The 20,687-nt window shown below is 41.8% G+C and overlaps 1 pseudogene; it reads right to left on the reverse strand.

Annotated features, from left to right (window-relative positions):
- Positions 1-14,248: 14,248 nt before the first annotated feature.
- LOC128637943 (DET1- and DDB1-associated protein 1-like) lies at positions 14,249-14,637 on the reverse strand (annotated as a pseudogene).
- Between the last annotated feature and the right edge of the window lie 6,050 nt (positions 14,638-20,687).

A 20,687-nucleotide genomic window follows, 5' to 3' on the forward strand; every position in this document is an offset into this window, starting at 1 on the left:
TGTTAGGTGTAATTGTAATTTAGGTTAGTATTTATTTTACAGATAAATTTGTACTTATTTTAACTAGGTAGCTATTAAATAGTTAATAACTATTTAATAACTATCTACCTAGTTAAAACAAATACAAAGTTGCCTGTAAAATAAAAATAAATCCTAAGATAGCTACAATGTAACTATAAGTTATATTGTAGCTATCTTAGGGTTTATTTTATAGGTAAGTATTTAGTTTTAAATAGGAATAATTTATTTAATTCTAGTTATTTTTTTAGATTAATTTAAATTATATTTAATTAAGGGGATGTTAGGGTTAGGGTTAGACTTAGGTTTAGGGGTTAATAACTTTATTATAGTGGCGGCGACGTTGGCTGTGGCAGATTAGGGGTTAATAAGTGTAGGTAGGTTACGGCGACGTTGGGGGGGGCAGATTAGGGGTTAATAAATATAATGTAGGGTTCGGCGATGTTGGGGGCAGCAGATTAGGGGTTCATAGGGATAATGTAGGTGGCGGCGGTGTCCAGAGCGGCAGATTAGGGGTTAATAATATAATACAGGTGGCGACGATGTCGGGGACAGCAGATTAGGGGTTAATAAGTGTAAGATTAGGGGTGTTTAGACTCGGGGTTCATGTTAGGGTGTTAGGTCTAGACATAAAATTAATTTCCCCATAGGAATCAATGGGGCTGCGTTAGGAGCTGAATGCTGCTTTTTTGCAGGTGTTAGCTTTTTCTTCAGCCGGCTCAGCCCCATTGTTTTCCATGGGGAAATCGTGCATGAGCATGTTTAGCCAGCTCACCGCTACCGTAAGCAGCGCTGGTATTGAGGTGAGATGTGGAGCTAAATTTTGCTCTACGCTCACCTTTTTGCGGCTAACGCCGGGTTTAAAAGAACCTGTGATACCAGTGTTGTCTTAAGGGAGCGGTGAAAAAAAAAGGCTTGTTAGCAACACACCCCTGTTACCGCAAAACTCGTAATCTAGGCAATTGTATTTACGCAATTCTCTCTAATTGTAGAGATGGCTGAGGAATACTATTTATTTAAGTTTTTGTGTTATCATTCATATTCTCTGAAAAATGGCAAAGAAATCATAAATTCTGCCAGGGTATGTAAATTTATGAGCACAACTGTATTTAGGAGTACTTCTTCTAGATGGCCTTCTCTTATGCCCAGTGATATTTTCTGTATGGCATTATAGTGAAGATCTGTAGGTAAACTTTTGTGGAATTGTAAGAAGTGTTGTGCCACTGATGTTAAGGTTATATCTTTGGATAAATCTTTTTTGGAGTTTTTGATATTATTGGCATGTTCCAGAATTCTTACGCGCTCACTTCTTATCTTCATTTACCAGAATTCTTACTCTCACCTCACGGGTTGTCATGCCTACAAAGAACCTTTTACAAGAACATTGGAGGATATATCACTCCAGTAGATCGACGTGTAATATTGTTCTAGTTTGTGTATTTTCCCTGTTTTGTCTGTGATGTGTTTAATTTTGGTCACATAAATACATGCAGAAGAAGAACCACAGGGATACATTCCCAGATCTATTTTCTTAGGGAAATTAATGTAGTGGCTTTTGACTAGTTGATCTTTTAAGTTTCTGGGTCTTTTATACCCTGTTATTACTCTCTTGTCTACCACTGGTGCTATGGTGGCATCATTTTGTAATATATGCTAATTTGCATTCATAATCCAAATAATCTGTTGCATCTGGGAATTGTACATGGTGATTAGTCTAGAACATGTTTCCTCTTGGTTTTTTAATAGGTTATTTTGGCCTTGTTGTAAGTCTGTCATTCTGGCTGATTTTACTGCTCGTTTGCTGTACCCTCTTTGTATTAATCTGTCCATCATATCTGTGCTTTCATGTAGATAGGTTTGTACAGAGGAGCAATTTCGTCTTAGCCTTGTGAATTCCCCTTGTGGTATTGCTTTTAATGTACTGAGTGATGTACAATTACCTAGTTATTCTAATAAAGATATTGGGGCCTATCTATCAAGCTCCGAAAGGAGCATGACGACCCATGTTTCTGGCGAGTCTTCGGACTTACCAGAAACAGCAGTTATGAAGCAGCGGTCACAAAGACTGAGCAAGCGGACAGGAATCGCAACAATTCAACCCAATCGAGTACGAACGGGTTGATTGACACCCCCTGCTGGTGGCCCAGTGGCCGCGAGTCTGCAGGGGACGGCGTTGCACCAGCAGCTCTTGTGAGCTGCTGGTGCACTGTTAAATGTGGAGAGCGTATTGCTCTCTGCATTCAGCAATGTCTTGCGGACTTGATCCGCACTGTCGGATCAGGTTCGCAAGACATTTCTTAAATATGCCTCAAAGGGGCCTATCTATCAAGCTCCGAACGGAGCTTGATGCCCCGTGTTTCTGGCGAGTCTTCAGACTCGCCAGAAACAGCAGTTATGAAGCAGCGGTCACAAAGCTCTGAGCAGGCGGACAGACATTGCCGGAAATCAACCCAATCGAGTACGATCGGGTTTATTGACGCCCCCTGCTGGCAGCCGATTGGCCGTGAGTCTGCAGGGGGCGGCGTTGCACCAGCAGCTCTTGTGAGCTGCTGATGCAATGCTGAATACAGAGAGCGTATTGTTCTCCGTATTCAGCGAGGTCTGAAGGTCCTGATCCGCACTGTTGGATCAGGTCCGCCAGACCTTTATAGGGGTAAAGCACTCATTGTTGCTTGTTCTCATGTCATCAGACACAGCATGAGAACACGCGCAGTACAGGGGGTCAGTTCAGTAGTTGCTGAGATATAGTCTTAATTTACTAACACACACACAATGAGTGCTTTACCCCTATAAAATATGTGTGTTAGTAAATTAAGAGTATATCTCAGCAACTACTGAACTGAATAAAACATTCATACTTTGGCCTCTATTTATCAAGGTCTGGCGGTCCTGATCCGCACTGTTGGATCAGGTCCGCCAGACCTTGATAAATAGAGACCAAAGTATGAATGTGTTATTCAGTTCAGTAGTTGCTGAGATATACTCTTAATTTACTAACACACATATTTTATAGGGGTAAAGCACTCATTGTTGCTTGTTCTCATGTCATCAGACACAGCATGAGAACACGCGCAGTACAGGGGGTAAGTAGCGCAGGGATGGCAGAAAAGTGTAAATATATATATAAGAATATACAAAATATTTACTGGTGAACACACAGTCCCCATAGACCACAATGTAAAGGCACTTTTCAATGCTTTTTTTTAACACCCCACACCATCTCCCTTTAGACCCTTTAAAAACTGTTTTATGCAGTTATTTTATTAAGAAATAAAGATGCTACTATCTTTATGTTTTAATAAGATATATCACACTTGATTTTGTGGGCATTTTGTGAACATTTATAAAATTAACCAGAGATCTGATCTGTGGTTAATTTTATAAGCGCTAATTGTTAATGAGAGCTCGCTATAACAATAACCAGGCAGTTGTAAAGCGCTCCACTTGTAATCTAACCCTTATTTGGATACTGAAGAGCATTGAATTATCCTAGAGGCTGTGTTCTAAGTTAAAAGTGTGCTCTAAAACTTGATTTACATTACATGTGGCTGCTCTAATATCTGAGTTATTCAATACATTATTTAGGAACCTGACTCATCTAGTGAGAAATAGTATGTTATTTCATAAATACTGTTGAATTCATTTTAATTTATTATAAAGCAAATTTTGGTATTGTATTTAATTTTAATTATATTGTATTCATGATTAATGCTGGGAATTGTAGAAATGTTATAAAGTTTTAATCTGCTATAGATGTTTACTCGGGATCTGATAATCAGACATTGTATTCATAATTGATTAATGGCATTAAAGGGATACTGAACCTAAAATTTTTCTTTCATGATTCAGATAAAGCATGCAATTTTAAGCAACTTTATAATTTACTTCTATTATCAATTTTTCTTCGTTCTCTTGCTATCTTTATTTGAAAAAGAAGGCATCTAAGCTAAGGAGCCAAAAAAAATTTTGGTTCAGAACCATGGACAGCACTTGTATATTGGTGCTGTCCAATCAGCAAGGACAACCCAGGAATGGGCCGGCATCTAAACTTACATTCTTGCTTTTCAAATAAACATACCAAGAGAATGAAGACAATTTGACAATAGGAATAAATTAGAAAGTTGTTTAAAATTGCATGCTCTATCTGAATCACAAAAGAAAAAATTTGGGTTCAGCGTCCCTTTAAATTATTACAGCAAAGATTTTAATGGTAATATTTGGCTCATTTTAACTAACTAAACGTTGCTAAGTAAGGCATATTGCATAATTGGTTAATGCTGATTTATTTTTTATTGTTCTAGTACCTCTAAATTGAACTATTAGATTTATAGTCATTTAGTTAAAACTTGGTTTTCAAGTGTAATATAAAATTTCATTTTATGGTGTATCAGAGAATTGGTTGGAGAGTAAATACACATTTTGTGCTCTATTTGCAACTTTTAGTATTCTTGTATATAACTGAATAACATATCGCTTATTTTTTAAATAAATCTGTATATATTCTATCATAACTGAGTCGCCATTACTGCATACATATCATTCTCTGTGTTTATAATACTAAACCTGTCAGAATTAAGTTATTTTTAATTGGGATTGAATATTGATAATTGATAATAATTATTACTCTCATTAATTAATAATATTCATAAACATCTCAACAAGCGGGAACCTCGCATTTAAACTTCAGTGTGCGGCAGTGACCTAATAAACAGGAATTCTGCAGAAGATAAGAAAAGAAGCATCGGATGGAAGATAGAAGAAGGTGGAAGTATCAGAATTTTTCCCCTGCTTTGTTTGCCATGTGCTGCTGGCAGCCATTTTACTCACCTCTCTTGCTGACTCTGGTGCATAGTGTGTGATGCTGCTCATTTCCTGCACGCACTTTTATGGCCAGACTGGTGTACATCATCCATGTGAGACAGGTTGCTGTCTCAGAATTGTGATGTCATCACTTATTATTTAAAGGGCGTTTGTTCAGTATGCTTTGCCCTTGCGTTGTCTCAGACCTGTTAGTGAGTTCAAGTTCCTGTGTATTACCTGGCTGTCTGACGTCCCTCCTGGTTCCTAATCCCTGGCTTGTTCCTGACTCTGCTGTTCTCCTTGTTCCTGATTGCGGCTCGTCTGACTACTTGCTTTGGCTCCTGACTCGGCTCGTATTACTACCAGCTCTGGTTTTGACTCCTGGCTTGTTATTTGACTTGTGGACTTTTTATTATTTTTTGCTATTAATAAAGGTGTGATTATTTTTGCACTTCTTGTCTCAGTCTGATTCCTGGCACCCTGACATTACGCAAGGGCCATGAATCCTGATGGTGCTAATAATCCACCTGTTCCTACCATCATTTCCAGGATGGATGAAAAGGATCACCGCTTGGATCAATTTGCACTAGCCCTGCAAACCCTGCTGATTTGCACTGCACATTTGGACCAGAGTGTCCCACAAGTTATGACTGCTCCTCTTTCCGCTGCTGCACCTAGTCCTACCAGGAACATGTCCGGTTCTGCACCTCTACCTCGGCGATATGGAGGTGATGCTATTCAATGCAGAGGGTTTTTGAACCAGGTGGGAATTTACTTTGAGATGTTACCTCAGGTGTTGCCTTCTGACAGAGCTAAGGTTGGATTTCTCATCTTGTTACTCTCTGACACAGCTCTTGTCTGGGCTAATCCCTTGTGGGAGACTAATAAACCTGTGATTTTAAATTACCCTGAATTTGTGGCCTCCTTTTGAAGGGTATTTGATGTTCCGGCTCACTCCTCCTCTGCTGCTAAACGACTCATGTTCATTCAGCAAGGTACAAGATCTGTTGCTCAGTATGCCATTGAGTTCCGTATACTTGCCGCAGAGGTAGGTTGGAACAATGAAGCCCTTGTTGCTGCCTTCTTTCATGGGCTCTCTGATGTGATTAAAGATAAAGTTGCTGCCAGAGATTTACCAGAGGATCTCGAGGCATTGGTGTCTTTTTTGATCCTAATTGACATCAGACTCAGAGAGAGGCCCTCTTTCAAGAAATGCTTGTGGAAGCCTCCTGTTCCGTTGTCTCCTATGTGTTCGTTCCCACCCATGCCTCCCTCTCCTCCCTCTCCTCCCATGCCTCCTGGTCCAGAGTCACCAGGTACTGCTGAGCCGATGCAGTTGTGTTTCAAGCGTCTCTCCGCAGCGATGATGGCCTTTAGGAGGAGGGAGGGGCTCTGCCTCTATTGTGGGTTACAGGGCCAACTTTTGAAGTGTTGTCCTACATGGCCGGGAAACACTCACACCGGGTCACGGTTGTCCTTTCCTGGGTGGACTCCTCCATAGTCACCCAGGCTCTTGTTGACTCCAGTGCTGTGGGCTATTTCATTGACAGTGCTTTTGTATCAAAGCACTTCATTCCTGTTTTGCCTCGGTCCATTCCACTTGCTATTAAGGCCATTGATGGCATGCCCCTTCAGCCCGCACTCGTTACTCACGAGGAGGAGTACAGAGAGTTCCTAGATGTTTTTGACAAGGTGCGTTCCGGTACGTTGCCTCCTCACCGGTCTTACGATTGTGCCATAGATCTGCAACCAGGAGCCATTTCTCCTCGGGGCCAGGTTAACCCTCTGTCTGTTGCGGAGAATTGTGCTATGGAGGAGTATGTTGCGATGCTCTGTCGCGGGGGATCATCCGCAAATCCTGCTCTCCTGCAGGGGCTGGCTTCTTAAATCTGAAGAAAAAGGGTGGCGAGTTAAGACCATGCATCGATTATAGGGGTCTTAATCGTCTTACCATTAAGAATGCTTACCCTATTCCGCTCTTTACAGAACTCTTTGACTACCTCAAGGGAACTACGGTCTTTTCCAAACTTGATTTGAGAGGAGCCTACAATCTCGTTAGGATTAAGGAGGGCCACAAATGGAAAACAGCATTTAACACCAGGAGCAGGCATTATGAATATCTTGTAATGCCCTTTGGCTTATTTAATACACCTGCTGTTTTCCAGGAATTTATTAATGATGTCCTACGAGATATGTTGCAACAGTGTGTTGTGGTGTATTTAGATGACATCCTCATACACTCACCCACACTTGAGGCTCATCGTTCTGATGTTACACAGGATCTTCAGAGACGACGTGAGAATGGCCTGTTTTGTAAACTCGAGAAATGTGAGTTCCATCAGACTCAAGTAACCTTCCTAGGTTATGTTATCTCCGTTGCAGGGTTCTCCATGGATCCTGAAAAGTTGTCTTCATTTCTGCAGTGGCCTCGTCCAGTTGGTCTTCAGTCTATTAAATGTTTTTTGGGGTTCGGCAAATACTATAGAAAGTTTATTAAAAACTTTTCTTCCTTGGTCAAACCTATCACAGACATGACCCATAAAGAGAATGAGCCACTCCATTGGTCACCCATTAAGGCTTTTGATAGTCTTAAGACTGCTTTTGCTGCCGCTCCAGTTCTGGTTCATCCTAACCCTGTCCTGCCTTTCATTCTTGAGGTTGATGCGTCTGAGACTGGAGTAGGTGTCCTCTTATCTCAACGTCCTACACCTGATGGTTCCTTGCATCCGTGTGGTTTCTTCTCTAAGAAATTGTCTCCAGTGGAGTGCAATTATGAAATTGGCAACAGGGAATTACTGGCTATAATTTTGGCACTGAAGGAACGGAGGCATCTTCTCGAGGGTACTAGCGTACCAGTGCTCATTTTTACTGACCACACAAATTTAACTTATCTATCTGAAGCAAAATGTTTGTCACCCTGACAGGCCAGATGGGTGCTATTTTTGTCTCGGATTAATTATGTGGTCTCTTACCTGCCTGGTAGTAAGAATGTTAGGGCTGATGCCCTCTCTCGACAATTTTCATCTCTGTCCAAGGAGGAGTCTGTACTTACTCCTGGTATACCTCCTGACCATATTTTGGCTACCATACATTATAATTTGAGTTCTCTCTTGGGGGAGGAGATCCTGACTGCACAAACCAATGCACCTCCTGAGAAACCTAGTGGTAAGTGTTTTGTTCCTGAGAATCTTCTAACTAAACTTTTGCACACTTACCACTATCCTAAAGCCGCAGGTCACCCAGGCAAGAACAAAATGATTTGGTCTGTCACTCGACAATTCTGGTGGCCAGGTCTTCGTTCTGATGTTGCTGTGTATGTTGCCTCCTGCTCAGTTTGTGCACAGAATAAGAATCCTCAACGTCTTCCTGTGGGTCATCTTCAACCTATTGCTAATGGTGAGCATCCTTGGACACATCTTTCCATGGACTTCATTGTCAAGCTCCCTGTTTCCAATGGCAATACTGTTATCCTTATGGTGGTTGATCACTTTTCTAAAATGTCACATTGCATTCCCTTGAAGAATCAGGGGAATCAGGAGCTTGCTTCAATTTTTGCCTGGGAGGTCTTCCGTTTACATGGGTTACCCAAGGAGATAGTGTTGGACCGGGGTAACCAGTTTGTCTCTAGAGTTTGGCATTCCTTTTGTGCTCCAATGGGGATCCAGCTTTCCTTCTCCTCAATCCAATGGGGCTGTGGAACGGTCTAATCAAGCTCTGGAACAGTTCCTCCATTACTATGTCTCAGATCACCACAATAATTGGTCTGAACTGTTACCTTGGGCAGAGTTTGCTTGTAATAGTGCTATTAATGCTTCCTCCAGGGTATCCCCGTTCATGGGGAATTATGGGTTTCAACCATTCTTATTGTGATGTCATCACTTATTATTTAAAGGGCCTCTGTTCAGTATGCTTTGCCCTTGCAATGTCTCAGACCTGTTTGTGAGTTCCAGTTCCTGTGTATTACCTAGCTGTCTGACGTCCCTCCTGGTTCCTGACCCCTTGCTTGTTCCTGACTCTGCTGTTCTCCTTGTTCCTGATTCTGGCTCATCTGACTTGCTTTGGCTCCTGACTCTGCTCATCTGACTATTCGCTTTGGTTCTTGACTCGGCTCGTCTGACTACCAGCTCTGGTTTTGACTCCTGGCTTGTTATTTGACTTGTGGACTTTTTATTATTTTTTGCTATTAATAAAGGTGTGATTATTTTTGCACTTCTCATCTCAGTCTGATTTCTGGCATCCTGACAGGAAGTTGGAAGTAGAGGATTGTTGCCATCAAGATGAAGAGACCGCCCGGAGGAACGCTGTCATGAAGAATGAATAAGAACACCATTAGGATAGGGATTTTTTTAGATTTTTTTTTTTTTTAAATAATAGGTTTTTATTTATTTTTTTGGGCAGGGGGGGTGGCAAAAGAGCTGTTAGACTTTAGGACAAGGCCCAACAAAATCCCCTTCTCTAGGCATCTATTTTAGGATAGGATTTTTTTTTGTTAGGATTTTTTTTTAGTTAAGGGCTTTTTTTTACTGGTCACAAAAGCTATTTTCACTTTAGGGCACTGTTCTACCAATTTCCCGTCTAAGGATAATGCCCAACCAAATGCCCTCTTCAGGGCAATCTTCTTTTAAAAAAAGAGCTAGATCACTTTAGGGCAATGACCTACAAAAAGCCCTTCTAAGGGATATTGCTATAGTAACTTTTAGTGTTGGTATAGGGTTTTTTTATTTTGGGGTGGGCTATTGCCAATTTAGGGGTTACATAGTGTAGGATTAGTTTGCTGTGGTTGGTTATGCCGGTTTAGGGGTACAGAGTAGGTATATTTATTAGACTCAGTGCTATACATTACAAATGGATCATTTACTTTACATCACCAATGTCAGTGCCGATGCTGCTTTGAATATTTCAGAAGCTTTGACACCCATTGCGATGTATAGTAAAATGCCTCTCAGCAATGCTGCCTTTGAACATTAATATCAGCACTTTTAATATTTCAACAACACTGTGTCGGATCCATTTTGAATATATATCTACCTCACAGCACTTTTAATCATTGGGGCCTTAGAATCCAACAATCTATTATTTCAGAATACAATATTCGGTTGTTATGCTTTGAATGTTTGTTATGTTTAAAAGTGTAAAATATTTTAACTCTCCCCCTTTTTTATACCCTGCCCTTTCTTTATCTTTCTACCAACTTTTCCACTTTCTCCTTTATCTCGTTTCTTTCCTCAGTTATTCTCCCCTTTTATGTATATTTGTGCTAGTATTGGTACTTATGCTCAGTATAATATAATGTTATTTATTCATATTATCATCTTTTTTTGTCTTTACTACACCTGATTTTGCAAATCCACGCTATTTGTGTTTGTAGTTCTTTTTTTTTTCTTTCTTCTTTTAATCTCAAAGCTTCATAAAATATTAAATAAAATAAATAAAAAATTATGCCCCAGAACATAAACATGCATATTTGTCCACTAAAACATCAATAAAATCGAGCTGTCACTAAACACAAACTTTTTAAATGCAAAGATAAACATACTTATGCTAAGCTAATACAAATATGTTTTCTCCACACATTCAGATAAAGTAGCTATCTACAGCTTTCCACCCACACACACACAATAATCTAGACATGTGCATTATTTCAGGCTTCATTATTTGTTAGTGAAACAAAGCCCAAAAACGGGCATGGTATACAGCATTCTCAGCGCCAGATACAATGAACAAAAGTGTAACACAAAAATATCTGTGCACGTACATTTATTTGTGTGTTGCACTTTTTCTCAAATATATACTGTACAGTGTTGAAATTAGCCAAATGCTGCAGATATTGGTCATTTTTGGGCTTCAGTATCTATTAGTGAAAGAAAGCCGAAATAACGCACATGCCTAAATAACTTGCTTAACAAAAAAAAGTGTGTGCCTCTAAACACAGAAAATAAACATTTCAATACCTAAACAAGAAGAATAAATATTCCCCACTCCCAAAATGCTGTTTACACCTTCCTTTCATGAGGAAGCTAAATCTCCAGCTAAGATTTCAGTCAGTGTGTTTGATTTAAAATATCAATCATTGTTGGTCCTGAGCTGAAATGCTTATCCAATCACATTACTATTAAAAAATGAAACACATTTTAACACGTTTGTTCTTTTTGAATTTCAAATGTTTGTGCAACATTCTAACATTCATTTAATGTAATAGTATTTCTAATGCTTTGTGTAAATGTAATATTCAATTCAAATTTTTCTAATTAAATTTTTGAATTTGAAAAATTTGAATTTATATATTTGTAATAGTATTTCTAATGCTTTCTTTAAATGTAATGTTCAAATTATGCAATATTCGAAATAGAAACATTCAAATTGATATATTTGTATCTATTATGTATCTATTGTCTAAATTCCCTACCATATGAACTATTGAACTATTGAATAGTATTAAATCGAATGTTACATTTAAAATTTTGAATGTGAATATTCAATCTAATTATAAACATACAAAATCGAAAGTGACATTTGAAAACTGTAAATAGCATTCGATTATAAAATATTTATGAATATTAGTTCTTATCTACATTCGATTATGTACATCGAATTTCTACAATAACATTGATTCTAACATTCGAATTTGAATATAAACACATTCGCCTTTCCCTATTCTAAACCATGTTTGATTACCATGTGTGGTCAGAAGGAAAACCATCAAACTGTGTGTCACACGAGCAGATTGTGATTATAGAAAACTGAGCCTAGTTACTTAGTTCAAGGCTAAAAAAGATAAAAGGAGACCAAACTCTTATGATTTTATTTGTATGCCATTTTTTTTTTTTCAATTTTGTTATCCTGCAATGCATATCTTTATATATGTACTAGTGGGAAAGCCTGCCCGAGGGCAGTCTATTGTGGTGAAGAAACCACCAAACCATCCTGCCATTTTCAGGAGGGGAGTCTATTGTGGTGACGGAACCATCCTGCCATTTTCGCAGTCCACCTGAATGCAACTTATGTTGCATCTAGGTGGATTCCGAATATGGCAAGGTGGTCAAAGAATCCATCTGGATGCAGCTTACGCTTATGCTGCATCCAGGTGGATTCTTTCACCGCCCTGCCATTTTCAGAATCCACCTGGATGCAGTTTATGCTGCATCCAGGTGGATTCTCTCACCACCCTGCCATTTTTGTAATCCACCTCTATGCAGCTTATGCTGCATGCAAGTGGATTCCAAAAAAGGCAAGGTGGTGAAAGAATCCATCCAGGTGGATTCTTTCACCACCCCTTTTGCTCCCTCCCCTCTCTCTTTTGCTCTCTCTCCCCCTCTCTTTAGCTCTCTCTCCCCCTCTCTTTTGCTCTCTCCCCCCTCTCTTTTGCTCTCTCTTCCCCCTCTCTTGCTCTCTCTCACCCCTCTCTTTTTCTCTCTCCCCCTCCTCTTTTGCTCTATCTCCCCCTCTCTTTTGCTCTCTCTCCCCCTCTCTTTTGCTCTCTCTCCCTCTCTCTTTTGCTCTCTCTCTCTCTCCCTCTCTCCACCCTCTCTTTTACTCTCTCCCCCATCTCTTGATCTCTCTCTCCCCCTCTCGTTTACTCTCTCTCACCCCTCTCTTGCTATCTCTCTTCCCACTCTATTTTGTGCTCTCCCCCCTTTTGCTCTCTCTCTCTCCACCTCTCTTTTGCTCTCTCTCTCTCTCTCCCTCTCTTTTGCTCTCTCTCCACCTCTCTTTTGCTCTCTCTCACCCCTCTCTTTTGCCCTCTTTCTCTCTCTCCCTCTGTTTTGCTCTCTCTCCCCTTCTCATTTGCTCTTTCTTCCCCCTCTCTTTTGCTCTCTCCCCCCCTCTCTTTTGCACTCTCTTCCCCCTCTCTTGCTCTCTCTCACCCCTCTCTTTTTCTCTCTCCCCCTCCTCTTTTGCTCTCTCTCTCCCCCTCTCTTTTGCTCTCTCTCTCTCTCCCTCTCTTTTGCTCTCTCTCCACCTCTCTTTTGCTCTCTCTCACCCCTCTCTTTTGCCCTCTCTCTCTCTCTCCCTCTGTTTTGCGCTCCCCCCTCTCTTTTGCTTTCTCTCCCCCTTCTCATTTGCTCTTTCTTCCCCCTCTCTTTTGCTCTCTCCCCCCTCTCTTTTGCTCTCTCTTCCCCATCTCTTGCTCTCTCTCACCCCTCTCTTTTTCTCTCTCACCCCTCTCTTTTTCTCTCTCCCCCTCCTCTTTTGCTCTCTCTCTCCCCCTCTCTTTTTTTTTTTTTTATTTCAAAGTATTTTAATGACATAAAATACACTTTAAAACAATGCTGTTGTTCTTCCCAAAAAGATCTTAGTAAATGATAAAGGCAAAGTCAAATTTACAAAAAATATATATATATAATTTGTTAAGGTTTAAATGGTAGTGTTGACTTCCATCCTGCTAGAGGGAGAAACAAAGCAGTGCTTCATTTCTGGGTCCTATTATTGGTGGCTGTACAGATGTCTGTATCACTACTCTAGGGACTATAAGCCACAAAATATAAACACTTTAGAGATGGAATCCTATATAATGCCACAATATGCAGTGTTCTGCATCAACAGTTGTTTTTAGCTACGTATATACACAGCTTAATTTAAGCTGGATATGAACAGTTTAATACATTATTTCTTTTTTTTGTGTCCCCTCTAGGGCAGAATCCTGATAGTATATACACAGCATAATCAACCAATGTTTAGCCAAAGCTATTGGTTGGATGTTGTGCTGAAGCTAAGCAGAGTATAAAGTCTAACTACACCCTGGACTAAAGTTAGCAATCCTAATAACTCATGGCTACGTTTTTACCACAAACATGAAAACAGAACTGCCAGTGCTCAGCATTCCAACTGCCTACGAAAATGTCTGTGGTGCAATAAAGTGTAGAAACACACTGCATGCAAACAAAGGTGTTACTCAGGATATTGTTTTCACGCATAGCACAATAATGTATTAGCAGAAGAGGAGTCATTTAAAGAACTACCTTAACGACCCAATTACAAGACTTTTTTTTCCCAAACCCCTCATTTGCAGGTGTATTTCGCTGACCACAAAAACAGTTGTTGTTGTTTTTTTCCCATTGCTGCTTCTTTTTAAAACGGAGTTCAGTCAACAAGAAACAAGTTTCAAAATAAAAAAAGGGGGAGCGCCAACTTAAAAAAACAAAAAAATTAAATATTTAATAATATATAAAAAAACAAAAACAAAGGGTATTCCATCCTCTCAAAACTGTATGCAATACAGCATAAATAAAATCTGGAAGAAATAAATACACTTTTGGCTCCTATGAGATCAAAAGAGAAATGGGTTGCATGGGGCTGGGGAGACTGATTGTGAAATAGAGAAAAGGCAGTGACATCCACCTTCCTCCCCTCACACACACACACATTGCAGGAAGCTCCTGTGTAGTAAGGATGGGACACAGAGAAAGGGGACCTGTGTGCGGTTAATAAGAGCAGTGGTTGGAGTTTATGTGTCCTCAATCATTTCTTGGCTGTCTGTCCGAGCGATCTTTCAAGGAGGGGCAGAGGTTTCACCTATTTCTAACTGGTCTTGGTCTCTTTTCTTTGCAGCATTCTACAAAAGAAAGGGCATCAACTTTTTGTCCCACTGTTGATGTAAATAACGTAAAAGTATGTTTGTTTTCTCTGTTACTATAATTTGGGCAGAAGGATATTCTTTTGTGGGGAGATAAACTGACGGTCTTCTGTTAGATGCTTTACACACAGAGTCTGCATGGAATCTGCTAAAGTTACTTTCGTTGTAGACAGGTAATCCTTTCAAGAAATCCGCCATCTTTAGCCTTCTCACAGCTACTCCGGCCTCTCCCCTCTCACACAACCCGTACTCTCTCCCCCTCTCTTTTGCTCTCTCTCCCCCCTCTCTTTTGATTTCTCTCCCCCTCTCTTTTGCTCTCTCTCTCTCCACCCTCTTTTTTACTCTCTCCCCCATCTCTTGATCTCTCTCCCCCCCTCTCTTTTGCTCTCTCTCTCACCCCTCTCTTGCTCTCTCTCTTCCCACTCTATTTTGCACTCTCCCCCTTTTTGCTCTCTCTCTCTCTCCCACCTCTCTTTTGCTCTCTCTCTCCACCTCTCTTTTGCTCTCTCTCACCCCCATTCTTTTGCCCTCTTTCTCTCCCCCTCTGTTTTGCGCTCCCCCCTCTCTTTTGCTCTCTCTCCCCTCTCTTTTGCTCTCTCTCCCCTTCTCATTTGCTCTCTCTTCCCCCTCTCTTTTGCTCTCTCTCCCCATCTCTTTTGCACTCACTCTCCTCTCTATTGCTCTCTCTCCCCATATCTTTTGCTCTCTCCCCCCTCTCTTTTGCTCTCTCCTCCTCTCTTTTGCGCTCTCTTCCCCTCTCTTTTGCGCTCTCTCCCCTCTCTATTGCTCTTTCTCCCCCCTCTCTTTTGCGCACTCTCTCTCACCCTCTCTTTTGCACACTCTCTTTCTCCCCCCTCTATTTTGTTCTCTTTATATTTGAATTTGAAAAATTTGAATTTATATATTTGTAATAGTATTTCTAATGCTTTCTTTAAATGTAATGTTCAAATTATGCAATATTCGAAATAGAAACATTCAAATTGATATATTTGCATCTATTACGTATCTATTTTCTAAATTCCCTACCATATGAACTATTGAACTATTGAATAGTATTAAATCGAATGTTACATTTAAAATTTTGAATGTGAATATTCAATCTAATTATAAACATACCAAATCGAAAGTGACATTTGAAAACTGTAAATAGCATTCGATTATAAAATATTTAAGAATATTAGTTCTTATCTACATTCGATTATGTACATCGAATTTCTACAATAACATTCATTCTAACATTCGAATTCGAATATAAACACATTCGCCTTTCCCTATTCTAAACCATGTTTGATTACCATGTGTGGTCAGAAGGAAAACCATCAAACTGTGTGTCACACGAGCAGATTGTGATTATAGAAAACTGAGCCTAGTTACTTAGTTCAAGGCTAAAAAAGATAAAAGGAGACCAAACTTTTATGATTTTATTTGTATGCCATATTTTTTTTTTTTAATTTTGTTATCCTGCATACCTTTATATATGTACTAGTGGGAAAGCCTGCCCGAGGGCAGTCTATTGTGGTGACGGAACCACCCTGCCATTTTCGCAGTCCACCTGGATGCAACTTATGCTGCATCTAGGTGGATTCCGAAAATGGCAAGGTGGTCAAAGAATCCATCTGGATGCAGCTTACGCTTATGCTGCATCCAGGTGGATTCTTTCACCGCCCTGCCATTTTCAGAATCCACCTGGATGCAGTTTATGCTGCATCCAGGTGGATTCTCTCACCACCCTGCCATTTTTGTAATCCACCTCTATGCAGCTTATGCTGCATCCAAGTGGATTCCGAAAAAGGCAAGGTGGTGAAAGAATCCATCCAGGTGGATTCTTTCACCACCCCTTTTGCTCCCTCCCCTCTCTATTTTGCTCTCTCTCCCCCTCTCTTTAGCTCTCTCTCCCCCCCTCTCTTTTGCTCTCTCCCCCCCCTCTCTTTTGCTCTCTCTTCCCCCTCTCTTGCTCTCTCTCACCCCTCTCTTTTTCTCTCTCCCCTCCTCTTTTGCTCTATCTCCCCCTCTCTTTTGCTCTCTCACCCCCTCTCTTTTGCTCTCTCTCCCCCTCTCTTTTGCTCTCTCTCTCCCTCTCTCCATCCTCTCTTTTACTCTCTCCCCCATCTCTTGATCTCTCTCCCCCCCTCTCTTGCTCTCTCTCTTCCCACTCTATTTTGCGCTCTTCCCCCCCCTTTTGCTCTCTCTCTCTCTCTCCCACCTCTCTTTTGCTCTCTCTCTCTCCCTCTCTTTTGCTCTCTCTCCACCTCTCTTTTGCTCTCTCTCACCCCCTCTCTTTTGCCCTCTTTCTCTCCCCCCTCTGTTTTGCGCTCCCCCCTTTCTTTTGCTCTCTCTCCCCCTTCTCATTTGCTCTCTCTTTCCCTTCTCTTTTGCTCTCTCCCCCCTCTCTTTTCCTCTCTCTTCCCCCTCTCTTGCTCTCTCTCACCCCTCTCTTTTTCTCTCTCCCCCTCCTCTTTTGCTCTCTCTCTCCCCCTCTCTTTTGCTCTCTCCCCCCTCTCTTTTGATCTCTCTCCCCCTCGCTTTTGCTCTCTCTCTCCACCCTCTCTTTTACTCTCTCCTCCATCTCTTGATCTCTCTCCCCCCCCTCTCTTTTGCTCTCTCTCTTACCCCTCTCTTGCTCTCTCTCTTCCCACTCTATTTTGCACTCTCCCCCCTTTTGCACTCTCTCTCTCTCTCTCTCTCCCACCTCTCTTTTACTCTCTCTCTCCCCCTCTCTTTTGCTCTCTCTCTCTCCACCTCTCTTTTGCTCTCTCTCACCCCCTCTCTTTTGCCCTCTTTCTCTCCCCCTCTGTTTTGCGCTCCCTCCTCTCTTTTGCTCTCTCTCCCCTCTCTTTTGCTCTCTCTCCCCCTTCTCATTTGCTCTCTCTTCACCCTCTCTTTTGCTCTCTCCCCCTCTCTTTTGCACTCACTCTCCTCTCTATTGCTCTCTCTCCCCATATCTTTTGCTCTCTCCCCCTCTCTTTTGCTCTCTCCTCCTCTCTTTTGCTCTCTCTTCCCCTCTCTTTTGCGCTCTCTCCCCTCTCTATTGCTCTTTCTCCCCCCTCTCTTTTGCACCCTTTCTTTCCCTCTCTTTTGCACACTCTCTTTCTCCCTCCTCTATTTTGTTCTCTCTCCCCTTCTCTTTTGCTCTCTCTCCCCCCTCTCTTATGCTCTCTTTCTCTCCCCCTCTATTTTGCTCTCTTTCTCCCCCTCTATTTTGCACTCTCTCCCATCTCTTTTGCTCTCTAACTCTCTCCACCTCTCTTTTGTGCTCTCTCTCACACACCCTCTCTTTTGCTCTCTCTCACCCATCTCTTTTGCTCTCTCTCTCCCCCCCCTCTCTTTTGCTCTCTCTCTCTCTTCCTCCTCTCTTTTGCTCTCTCTCTCTCCCCCTCTCTTATGCTCTCTCTCTCCCCCTCTCTTTTGTGCTCACTCTCCCCATCTCTTTGCACTCTCTCTCTCCCCCCCTCTCTTTTGCGCTCTCTCTCTCCCCCTCTCTTTTGCACTCTCTCTGCCGCCTCTCTTTTGCGCTCTCTCTCTCCCCCTCTCTTTTGCGCTCTCTCTCCCACTCTTTTGCGCTCTCTCCCCCTCTCTTTTGTTCTTTCTTTCTCCCCCTCTTTTGCTCTCTCTCTCCCCTCCTCTCTTTTGCGCTCTCTCCCCCTCTCTTTTGCTCTCTCTCACCCTCTCTTTTGCTTGCTCTCTCTCCCTGTTTATTTTGTTCTCTCTCCCCCTGTCTTTTGCTCTCTCTCTCCCCTCCCTCTCTTTTTGATATCTCCCCCCCTCTCTTTTGCTCTCTCTTTCTTACCCCCTATCTTTTGCTTTCTCTCCCATCTCTTTTGCGCTCTCTCTCCCCACCTCTCTTTTGCTCTCTCTGTCTCCCCCTCTCTTTTGCTCTCTCTCCACCCTCTTTTGTTCTCTCTATCCCACTCTTTTGCTCTCTCCTCTCGCCCTCTCTTTTGCTCTCGCTCCCTCTCTCTTTTGCTCTCTCTCCCCCCTCTTTTTTGCTCTCTCTCACCCCTCTCTTTTGCTTTCTCTCACCCCTCTTTTGTGCTCTCACACAGACAGGCACAGCCACTCCCGTATGGCCCTGCCCCATCACACCCTGGATCCGCCTCCTTCACATCCGGCCCCACCCCTCCACCCCGCCACACCCCGACTCCGCCATGTAATGCACAGTCAGACCCGCCCCCTTCATGCCCGGTCATCCACATCCCTTTCAAGCCCGGTTGTCCACGCCCCGTTAACAGATCAGGTGCCAGGTCAGTTTGCCCACACCTCCACCTGCAGAAGATTGTTACAGACAGTGACACACACAGTGTCAACGTTTGTAACCATCAGTCACCTGGCCTCATATGGAGGCGGAGCACCGATCTCGCTCCGGCTCCATATGTAGCAGATGCCTGAAGCTTCAGGAGCTTCAGCACTCAACTGTTATGTTACAGCTGAGAGTTTGAGCTCCTGAAGCTGTATCTTTTTTTTTTACTAGTCTGGTTTTGTGGATATACGTGACATTATTTTGCTGCAGACCCCTAACAGAGAGATAATTTGCTCAAGCTTCTGACATTTAGCAAATAGATAGCGAAACATGCAATTTCCAAGATGGTATAATAAAAAAAAGTCTAAATTTCCAGCTTAAAACTTCTGCAGCCACCACTGGTTATAACCATTTTCATTTCTCTAAAAATGTTCAAATAATAAAATCTATACCTAGATATAATTTTAGTGCATTGTGGTTCAATATACAACTACCGAGATAATTATTTGTTTTTACTCTCTATGTTGTCTAAAGAAAAAGCATACAACAAATACATATTTCTTTAAAGAAGCAAATATTTTAATACATTGCAATACAAATTACTTACCTTACCTTAATTTGTCTAATGATAGTATTCTGAGATACAATGGGCTAGATTACAAGTGAAGCACTAAAATATTGCGTGCCCGCAATTACATTAGATGTACCATTTAAAAAAATAAAATAACTGCACTAGGTAGTTTTGGGGCTTTAAAGTTGTCGGGTGTGAGGTGTTAGAAAAAAAAAATGGCACTGAAAAGTGCCTTTACATTGTGGTCTATGGGAACTGTGTGTTCCCATAGATAGCAATGTGAATATATATGTACAGTATCCCACAAAAGTGAGTACACCCCTCATATTTTTATAAATATTTTATTATAACTTTTCATGTGACAACACTGAAGAATGACACTTTGCTACAATGTAAAATAGTGAGTATACAGTCTGTATAACAGTGTAAATTTGTTGTCCCCACAAAATAACTCAACACACAGCCATTAATATCTAAACCATTGGCAAAAAAAAAAATGAGTACACCTCTAAGTGGAAATGTCCAAATTGGGCCCAATTACCCATTTTCCCTCCCCGATGTCATGTGACTCGTTAGTGTTACAAGGTCTCAGGTTTGAATGTGGAGCAGGTGTGTTAAATTTGGTGTTATTGCTCTCACACTCTCTCATACTGGTCACTGGAAGTTCAAAATGGCACCTCATGGCAAAGAACTCTCTGAGGATCTGAAAAAAAGAATTGTTACTCTACATATGGATGGCCTAGGCTATAAGAAGATTGCTAAGGCCCTGAAACTGAGCTGCAGCACGGTGGGCAAGACTATACAGCGGTTTCACAGGACAGGTTCCACTCAGAACAGGCCTCGCCATGGTCGACGTGCTCAGTGTCATGTCCAGAGGTTGTCTTTGGGAAATAGACATATGAGTGCTGACAGCATTGCTGCAGAGGTTGAAGGGGTTGAGGGTCAGCCTGTCAGTGCTCAGACTATAAGCTGCACACTTCATCATGCACAAGAAAGCCTGCAGACAGTTTGCTGAAGACAAGCACACTAAGGACATGGATTACTGGATGAGACCAAGATAAATGTATTTGGTTCAGATGGTGTCAAGCGTGTGTGGCGGCAACCAGGTGAGGAGTACCAAGACAAGTGTGTCTTGCCTACAGTCAAGCATGGTGGTGGGAGTGTCATGGACTGGGCCTGCATGAGTGCTGTCGGCACTGGGTAGCTACAGTTCATTGAGGGAAACATGAATCCCAACATGTAATGTGACATACTGAAGCAGGGTATAATCCCCTCCCTTCAGAGATTGTGCCACAGGGCAGTATTCCAACATGATAACGACCCCAAACACACCTCCAAGATTACCACTGCCTTGCTAAAGAAGCTGAGGGTAAAGGTGATGGACTGGCCAAGCATGTCTCCAGACCTAAACCCTATTGAGCATCTGTGGGGCATCCTCAAACGGAATGTGGGGGAGTGCAAGGTTTCTAACATCCACCAGATCTGTA

The sequence above is a fragment of the Bombina bombina genome, chromosome 1, assembly GCF_027579735.1.
Source record: "Bombina bombina isolate aBomBom1 chromosome 1, aBomBom1.pri, whole genome shotgun sequence".
Taxonomy (NCBI): Eukaryota; Metazoa; Chordata; class Amphibia; order Anura; family Bombinatoridae; genus Bombina; species Bombina bombina.